Here is an 8,271-nt window from a genome sequence, read left to right as displayed (position 1 = left end):
TGAAAATGACGTCATGGCTGATGCACAGCTATGATACTTGTAACAAGACTGACGTCATACTAATCTGTGGTAATATATATATAAAAATAAGTTGTCTGTGTGTGGATCTGTGGATGGATCAGGTGACGTCATGTTTGTTCGCATATGACGTCTGAATTATTTCACACTAATACAAAAGAAGAAAAAAACTAAAAAAGGTAAAAACTACAAAAAAACTAAAAAGAAAAAAAACTAAAAAAGCTAAAAAACTAAAAAAAACTAAAAAAAGGTAAAAATCTAATAACTAAAAAAAAACTGAAAAAAATAAAAAAAGGCAAAAACTACAAAAAAAATAAAAACTAATAAAAAAACTAAAAAAGGTAAAAAACTAAAAAAAACTAAAACTAAAAAAGAAAAAATCTATATATATAAAAATAAGTTGTCTGTGTGTGGATCTGTGGATGGATCAGGTGACGTCATGTTTGTTCGCATATGACGTCTGAATTATTTCACACTAATACAAAAGAAGAAAAAAACTAAAAAAGGTAAAAACTACAAAAAAAACTAAAAAGAAAAAAAACTAAAAAAGCTAAAAAACTAAAAAAAACTAAAAAAAGGTAAAAAATCTAATAACTAAAAAAAAACTGAAAAAAATAAAAAAAGGCAAAAACTACAAAAAAAATAAAAACTAATAAAAAAACTAAAAAAGGTAAAAAACTAAAAAAAAACTAAAAACTAAAAAAGAAAAAAACTAAAAAATAAAAGAGAAAAAGAAACTAAAAAAATATGAATAAATATATATAAAAATAAGTTGTTTGTGGGTTATGTCTGTCTGTCTGTCTGTCGAGTGACGTCGTGTTTGTCCGCATATGACGTCTGAATTATTTCACACTAATACAAAAGAAGAAAAAAAACTAAAAAAGGTAAAAACTACAAAAAAAACTAAAAAGAAAAAAAAATAAAAAAGCTAAAAAACTAAAAAAAACTAAAAAAAAAGGTAAAAAACTAAAAACTAAAAAAAACTGAAAAAACTAAAAAAAGGCAAAAACTAAAAAAAAACTAAAAACTAATAAAAAAACTAAAAAAGCTAAAAAACTAAAAAAACTAAAAAACTAAAAAAACTAAAAAAAGGTAAAAAACAAAAAAAAACAAAAAACTAAAAAAGAAAAAACTAAAAAAAAGGAAAAAACTGAAAAATAAGAGAAAAAGAAAACTAAAAAAATATTAATAAATATAAAAAATATAAATATAATATAAATTAGCAATCAACAAAGCACCGAGACACAAATGACGACCGGGACACAGGGAGTATAAATGACGACCAGGACATAAGTAAAAAAAAAAACTAAAAAAACTAAAAAAATGGTAAAAACTACAAAAAAACTAAAAACTAATAAAAAAACTAAAAAATCTAAAAATCTAAATAAACTAAAAAAGAAAAAAAAGAAAAAAGGAAAAAAATAAAGGAGAAAAACAAAACTAAAAAACGAATGGATATACAGACCGGGACACCGGGATACAAATGACGACCGGGACACAGGGAATATAAATGACGACCGGGACACAGGGACACAACTACAATGGGGACGCCGGGGGCACAGGGGGATATAAATGACGACCGGGACACCGGGACACAAGGAATATAAATGACGCCCGGGACACTCAAAGAGAAATCACAGACTGGAACACCGGGACACAAATGACGACCGGGACACAGGGAATATAAATGACGACCGGGACACAGGGACATAACTACAAAGGGGACGCCGGGGTGCACAGGGGGATATATAAATGACGATGGCGACTCAGGGAATGGTCGATTAGCAATCACCATCAACAAAGCTCAAGGGCAATCATTAGAATCATGAGGTATAGATCTGAATACGGATTGTTTTCCCATGGACCATTATATGTTGCATGTTCAAGAGTCGGTAAACCTGACAATCTATTTATATGCACAGACAATGGGACAGCAAAGAATGTTGTATATTCGCAAGTTTTACGTAGTTAAAAACATATATCTTCTATATATATAAAAATAAGTTGTCTGTGGATGGATGGATGGATGGATGTGTGGATGGATGTGTCAGGTGACGTCACCTGAAAAAACTGGATTAGGTGACGTCAAAACTGAAAAAACTAAAAAAAGGCAAAAACTACAAAAAAAAACTAAAAACTAATAAAAAAAATAAAAAAACTAAAAAACTAAAAAAACTATAAAGGTAAAAACCAATAAAAAACTAAAAAAAAAACTGAAAAAACTAAAAAAAGGCAAAAACTACAAAAAAAAAACTAAAAACTAATAAAAAAAGTAAAAAAGCTAAAAAACTAAAAAAACTAAAAAAACTAAAAAAAGGTAAAAAACTAAAAAAAATAAAAAATAAAAAAAAACTAAAAAAAAGGAAAAAACTGAAAAATAAGCTAAAATAAAGGTAAAAACCAATAAAAAACTAAAAAAAAAAGGAAAAAAACTAATAAATGACGACACTCAAAGAGAAAGCGACCAGGACAAAAAACTAAAAAAAAAGGCAAAAACTACAAAAAAACTAAAAACTAATAAAAAAAATAAAAAAGCTAAAAACTAAAAAAACTAAAAAAAGGTAAAAAACTAAAAAAACTAAAAACTAAAAAAAACTAAAAAGGTAAAAACTAAAAGAACTAAAAAAGAAAAAAATAAATGACGACACTCAAAGAGAAAGCGACCAGGACAAAAGGAATGTTCGATTAGCAATCAACAAAGCACCGGGGACACAGGGAGTATAAATGACGACCAGGACACAAGTAAAAAAAAAAAATTAACAAAACTAAAAAGAAGGTAAAAACTACAAAAAAACTAAAAAGAAAAAAAAACTAAAAACTAATAAAAAAACTAAAAAATCTAAAAATCTAAATAAACTAAAAAAGAAAAAAAAAGGAAAAAAATAAAGGAGAAAAACAAAACTAAAAAACGAATGTATATACAGACCGGTACACCGGGATACAAATGACGACCGGGACACAGGGAATATAAATAACGACCGGGACACAGGGACACAACTACAACGGGGACACCGGGGGAAACAGGGGGATATAAATGACGACCGGGACAAAAAAACTAAAAAGAAATAAAAACTAAAAACTAATAAAAAAAACTAAAAAATCTAAAAATCTAAATAAGCTAAAAAAGAAAAAAAAAGGAAAAAAATAAAGGAGAAAACAAAACTAAAAAACGAATGTATATACAGACGGGACACCGGGATACAAATGATGACCGGGACCCGGGACACAGGGAATATAAATGACGACCGGGACACAGGGACACAACTACAACGGGGACACCGGGGGAAACAGGGGGATAACCTGACAATCTATTTATATGCAAAGACAATGGGACAGCAAAGAATGTTGTATATTCGCAAGTTTTACGTAGTTAAAACCATATATATATATATATATATCTATATTCACAGGTGGGACATAGGGACACAACTACAATGGCGCGTAACTATTATGGCGCGTAACGACTTACGCGCGCGGGGGGGCTTGGGGGGGGCGCGAAGCGCCCCCACCAACTAGGTGTTGGGGTGGCGCGAAGCGCCACCCCAACAGCTAGTATATATATATATATATATATATATATATATATATATATATATATATATATATATATATATATATATATATATATATATATATATATATATATATATATATATATATATATATATATATATATATATATATATATATATATATATATATATATATATATATATATATATATATATATATATATATATATATATATCTAAATTCACAGGTGGGACATAGGGACACAACTACAATGGCGCGTAACTAATATGGCGCGTAACGACTTAAGCGCGCGGGGGGGCTTGGGGGGGCGCGAAGCGCCCCCACCAACTAGGTGTTGGGGTGGCTTTATAAAAGCTGAAACGGATTTATGCCCACACGATGACGTCATGTTAACTCATGGATGCAAAAGGAGAAATAAGACTAGTATACTTGAGAAATATTTCTTCAGTTCTCAAATCGGTCTTTTTAATGGAGAGTAATTTACAAAATGAAAAAGTTGTCATAAGAACTTAAAATTTATTAAATTGTGATGATTTATTTAAATTTAGAAACACACACAATTAACGTTAAGTTACCTTACGCCATGTCTTGTTCAATAAGTATCCATTACTAAACACATGGAGACTCCTCATGTAAAAAAAAAAAACTAAACGCATGGAGACTCCTCATGGAAAAAACTTTCATAAACTTTTGTTTCTGCTTCGGTGGGTCATGTTAATTCTCTGCCCAATTTATACAGTTTGACGAGGCTAAACACAAAGGCTTAAAACAACCCTCTAACGATAGAGGTTTGACAGTTGCTTTATGTTATCAAAATGACGTAAACTATGTCATGCGCTATATTAGACTTTATCTCCATCCACCTACTTTTTTTCGAATTTGTGTCCCCTTGCAAAAAATAATTTCGATTAAGTGCCAATTAAGTTATGTTTACTTATGCATCCTGCTTATTAGGACATATTTTTTGCTCGTTGCTTATCGGGGATTCATTATCCTTTTCAATATTAAAAAAATGGGGTTAATTAAAGTTCTCATTGACATAATGGTGTTTATGAGCCATTTTTTTTTTTTTAACTTCTCAGATATTATTTTCTACATAATTTATTCAGGTCTAACAATAAAAATCTACGAATACCTCCACTAGCACAAAGACACTAACAAGAATGACATAAATGTATTTGAGTAATTTCTACAAGAATTCATCACTTACATTTATATTTTTCCAATCTTAGGAAAATCGTCCTAAAAAATGTCCGCAAACGCAGCAGGACAGTTTTGTTACACTTCTTATAAATTCCATATTATAAATTAGTACTTGAGAGTTAAAAGAAGCCAGTTAGGAGCCAGAAGTGATCTGAGGTATGAGTTTGAAGCCAGAGCTTTTCAAAAAATAGTATCATGAAAGGCAGGACAAATCTAATCCAGGGATTTATTTAAGTAAATAAATGACCTGTTTCCCCTCACTTCTTGCAAATTTCCGATAATTGCTACATTATTCTTGCTTGTTTCGACACAAACCACTTGCATACTTCCCGTGTAAACAGCCCATGAGGAAGAGGATTACAATCAAACGAGCATTACCGAGGAGTTTTTAGGTAATGATAACTCTAATGATAATGATAATGTCAAGATAACTCTCAGATGTTACTAAAAATGGAAAAATGGAATTTTGATACCAATAGTTATGTCAAAAGAATCGCATTTTAATGTTGATTTTAAGTGTATAAGTTTCATCAAAATCAGTGATACCCATCGAAAGTTACGAGCCTGAGAAAATTTGCCTCATTTTAGAAAATAGGGGGAAACACCCCCTAAAAGTCATACAATCTTAACGAAAATCACACTCATCAGATTCACCATCAATTTCATGCTCCTATCTACAAAAATGTGATTATAAAACCAAAATTACAAAAAAACAATTATAATAAAAACAAAATTATTATAAAAACCAAAATTATTTGGTTTTTTGTTTGTTTGTCTTTTTGTTTTTTTTTTCCCAGGGGTGATCGTATCGATTGAGTGTCCTAGAATGCCGCGAGAGGGCTCATTCTAACGGAAATGAAAGGTTCTAGTGCCCTTTTTAAATGACCAAAAAAATTAGAGGGTACCTAGGCCCCCTCCCTCGTTCATTTTTTCCCAAAAGTCACCGAATCAAAATTCCGAGATAGCCATTTTATTCACCATAGTCGAAAAACCTAATAAATATGTCTTTAGGGATGAATTACTCCCCCGCAGTCCCCGTGGGAGGGGCTGCAAGTTACAAACTTTGACCTGTGTTTACATACAGTAATGGTTACTGCGAAATGTACAGACGTTTTCAGGAGGATTTTTTTGGTTTAGGGGGGGGGGGGGGGTTACGTGGGAGGGTATTTCCATGGAGGAACTTTTCATGGGGGAAGAGAATTTCAATGAAGGGGGTGTGGGATTTTCTAGTATTATTTGAAAAAACAATGAAAAAATAAATATGAAAAGTGTTTCTACTGAAAATAAGGAGCAGCATTAAAACTTAAAACGAACAAAAATTATTACGCATATGAGGGGTTTACCTCCTCGTTATACCTCACTCTTTACGCTAAAGTATTTTTAGTAATTTCAACTATTGATTCTACGGCCTTTGTGATTCAGAGTGTGATTTAAGTTCTAAAGCTTAAAGCTCAAAGTCACTAAAGCTTAAATGGGGTATTTAAGCTTTAGTGTAAAAACCGAGATATCGACGAGGGTTGAGCCCCCTCATATACGCAATAAAAACATAAGAATATAGAAGTTCGTTATGTAAGTTAATTCGTAAGTTACGTATAATTTTTACCAATGAAAACGTTTGTAAAAATTAAAAGTGCTACTTGCATTTTAAGTAATCAAAAACTGGAGGGGAACTTGGCCTCCTCCATCACTCCCTTTTTCTCAAAGTCTTCCTATAATTGCAATTAATTGATGTGCAAATTTTGTTTTAATTATTTATGTGCGGAGAGCCAAGATCAAAACATGCATTAATTCAAAAAACGTCCAGAAATTAAATAGAAAAAAACAAGTTTTTAAAATGAAAGTAAGGAGCAACATTAAAGCTTAAAACGAACAGAAATTACTCTGTATATGAAAGGGGCTTTTCCTCCTCAACGCCCCGCTCTTTACGCTGAAGTTTCTTAATGTTTTAAAAAGTAGAGCTAAGAGAAAGAGTCAAACTTTAGCGTAAAGAGCGGGGCGTTGAGGAGGAAAAGCCCCTTTCATATACGGAGTAATTTCTGTTCGTTTTAAGTTTTAATGTTGCTCCTTACTTTCATTTAAAAAAACTTGTTTTTTTCTCTTTAATACAATCTGAAAACGAAGCTTGGTTGAGAAGCATCATACCAAGGTAAGAAATAAAATTCAAAATTGCAAATAAAAAATAATTTGAAACAAGTGTCCTCTATAGGTGATTATAAACTGGGACTAGCAGCAGCCACAGAGACAGGTTAGGTCATAATTAAAAGAAGAATACCATGAAATATGTCAACAAGATGGATTACAATTTGCTGTGTATGACTAAATATTATCAACATCTACCTGCTAGCAGTAACATGTTAAAGAGCAATGTGCCTGCCATATTGTTTTTATCCCAGTCACTTTGTAGTGAAAGTAATGTTGTAGAAACTTTGGAATGGATGACTTAATCAGGAATTAAAGTTTGCCATGTTTATAAGGGTTAAATTTCACAGCCAGGTGGCCAAACATTCCTCCTTTTTGTCCTTTTTTTGCCCCTGGGCACCCCTGCAAGAAGACCTATTGTAATTATACCACAACCCATGCGCTCCCTGGAGCAAGGGCCCTAATTATTTCTAGGCTTATTGTTCACAGATAGGTTTTATAGTAGTGAAAGGCAATTATGTGTGGTTTGGCTGTCCAATCAGCTTGAAACTTTCTGGGATAATTCTGAGGTCCAGGTGGATCTCAAATTTTTATGATGTATGAAGAAGAATATTATGGGACCCATAACTAGCCCAGCAAACTCTTTGTCACTTGTTGGCAAGGTTATATTTTCAAGCTCTTTTACCATTTGAGGACTTAACAGCTTTTTTTCAACTGGTCTGATAGTTATATTTGTAATTACATGGGACAGACTTGGACATGGGGCTGTCTAAAAATGTGCAATTCTTTTTCAGATTGGCTTGAAACTTGTTTGTTAAAGTTTTAAGGCCAGAGGGATCCCAGTTTATGTTTATTTTTACTACTTATTTCGACAATGACCCTAAAAATAGATTTATAAAGTTACGTTCATTCTTAAATTTGAGTAAAAAAAAAGGCTTTTCCAAACAGCTTTTAGTTACAATTGGTAGTCTGTTTGCTCAGATGAACCTAATTTGAAAAGAAAAAAGTTTTTTAAATTCTACCAATAGACCCTTGTTCCACAATTCTATTGGTAAGGGGTTCTAGTAAGTAAAACAAATAAAATGCCTATGTATAAAAAAAGCTTCTAGGAAGTTCTGCTCCATCTTAAATTATCTCGCCAACATCTGAAGTTCATTTGAGATGTATTTCTCTTAGTTTTTCTTTTCCGTTGTCTAAGATTTTACTTTTGTTTTCTAGTCATCAGACCCAACAGTAGGGGTTGATTTCTTTGCGAGGCTTGTTCAGCTCACAGATGGAACAAAAATCAAGCTGCAACTTTGGGACACTGCTGGCCAAGAAAGATTTAGGTAAGTGCTGATCCTCACTTTAAAATGATGAACGATAAGAAATAAAATT

General features: G+C 31.8%; 1 protein-coding gene and 1 long non-coding RNA gene across 3 annotated transcripts in view; both read left to right on the top strand.

Annotated features, from left to right (window-relative positions):
• LOC136037006 (ribosomal protein S6 kinase 2 beta-like) overlaps positions 1 to 8,271 on the top strand; it is an 884,370-nt gene that overhangs the window by 571,753 nt on the left and 304,346 nt on the right. The gene's annotated exons all lie outside the window — the stretch shown is intronic.
• Positions 392 to 3,053, top strand: LOC136036961 (uncharacterized). Its single transcript, XR_010619835.1, has 2 exons — positions 392 to 596; positions 977 to 3,053. It is a non-coding gene; the product is annotated as an uncharacterized LOC136036961 (long non-coding RNA).

The sequence above is a fragment of the Artemia franciscana genome, chromosome 2, assembly GCF_032884065.1.
Source record: "Artemia franciscana chromosome 2, ASM3288406v1, whole genome shotgun sequence".
Lineage (NCBI taxonomy): Eukaryota > Metazoa > Arthropoda > Branchiopoda > Anostraca > Artemiidae > Artemia > Artemia franciscana.
This window is presented reverse-complemented; position numbering and strand designations above follow the sequence as displayed.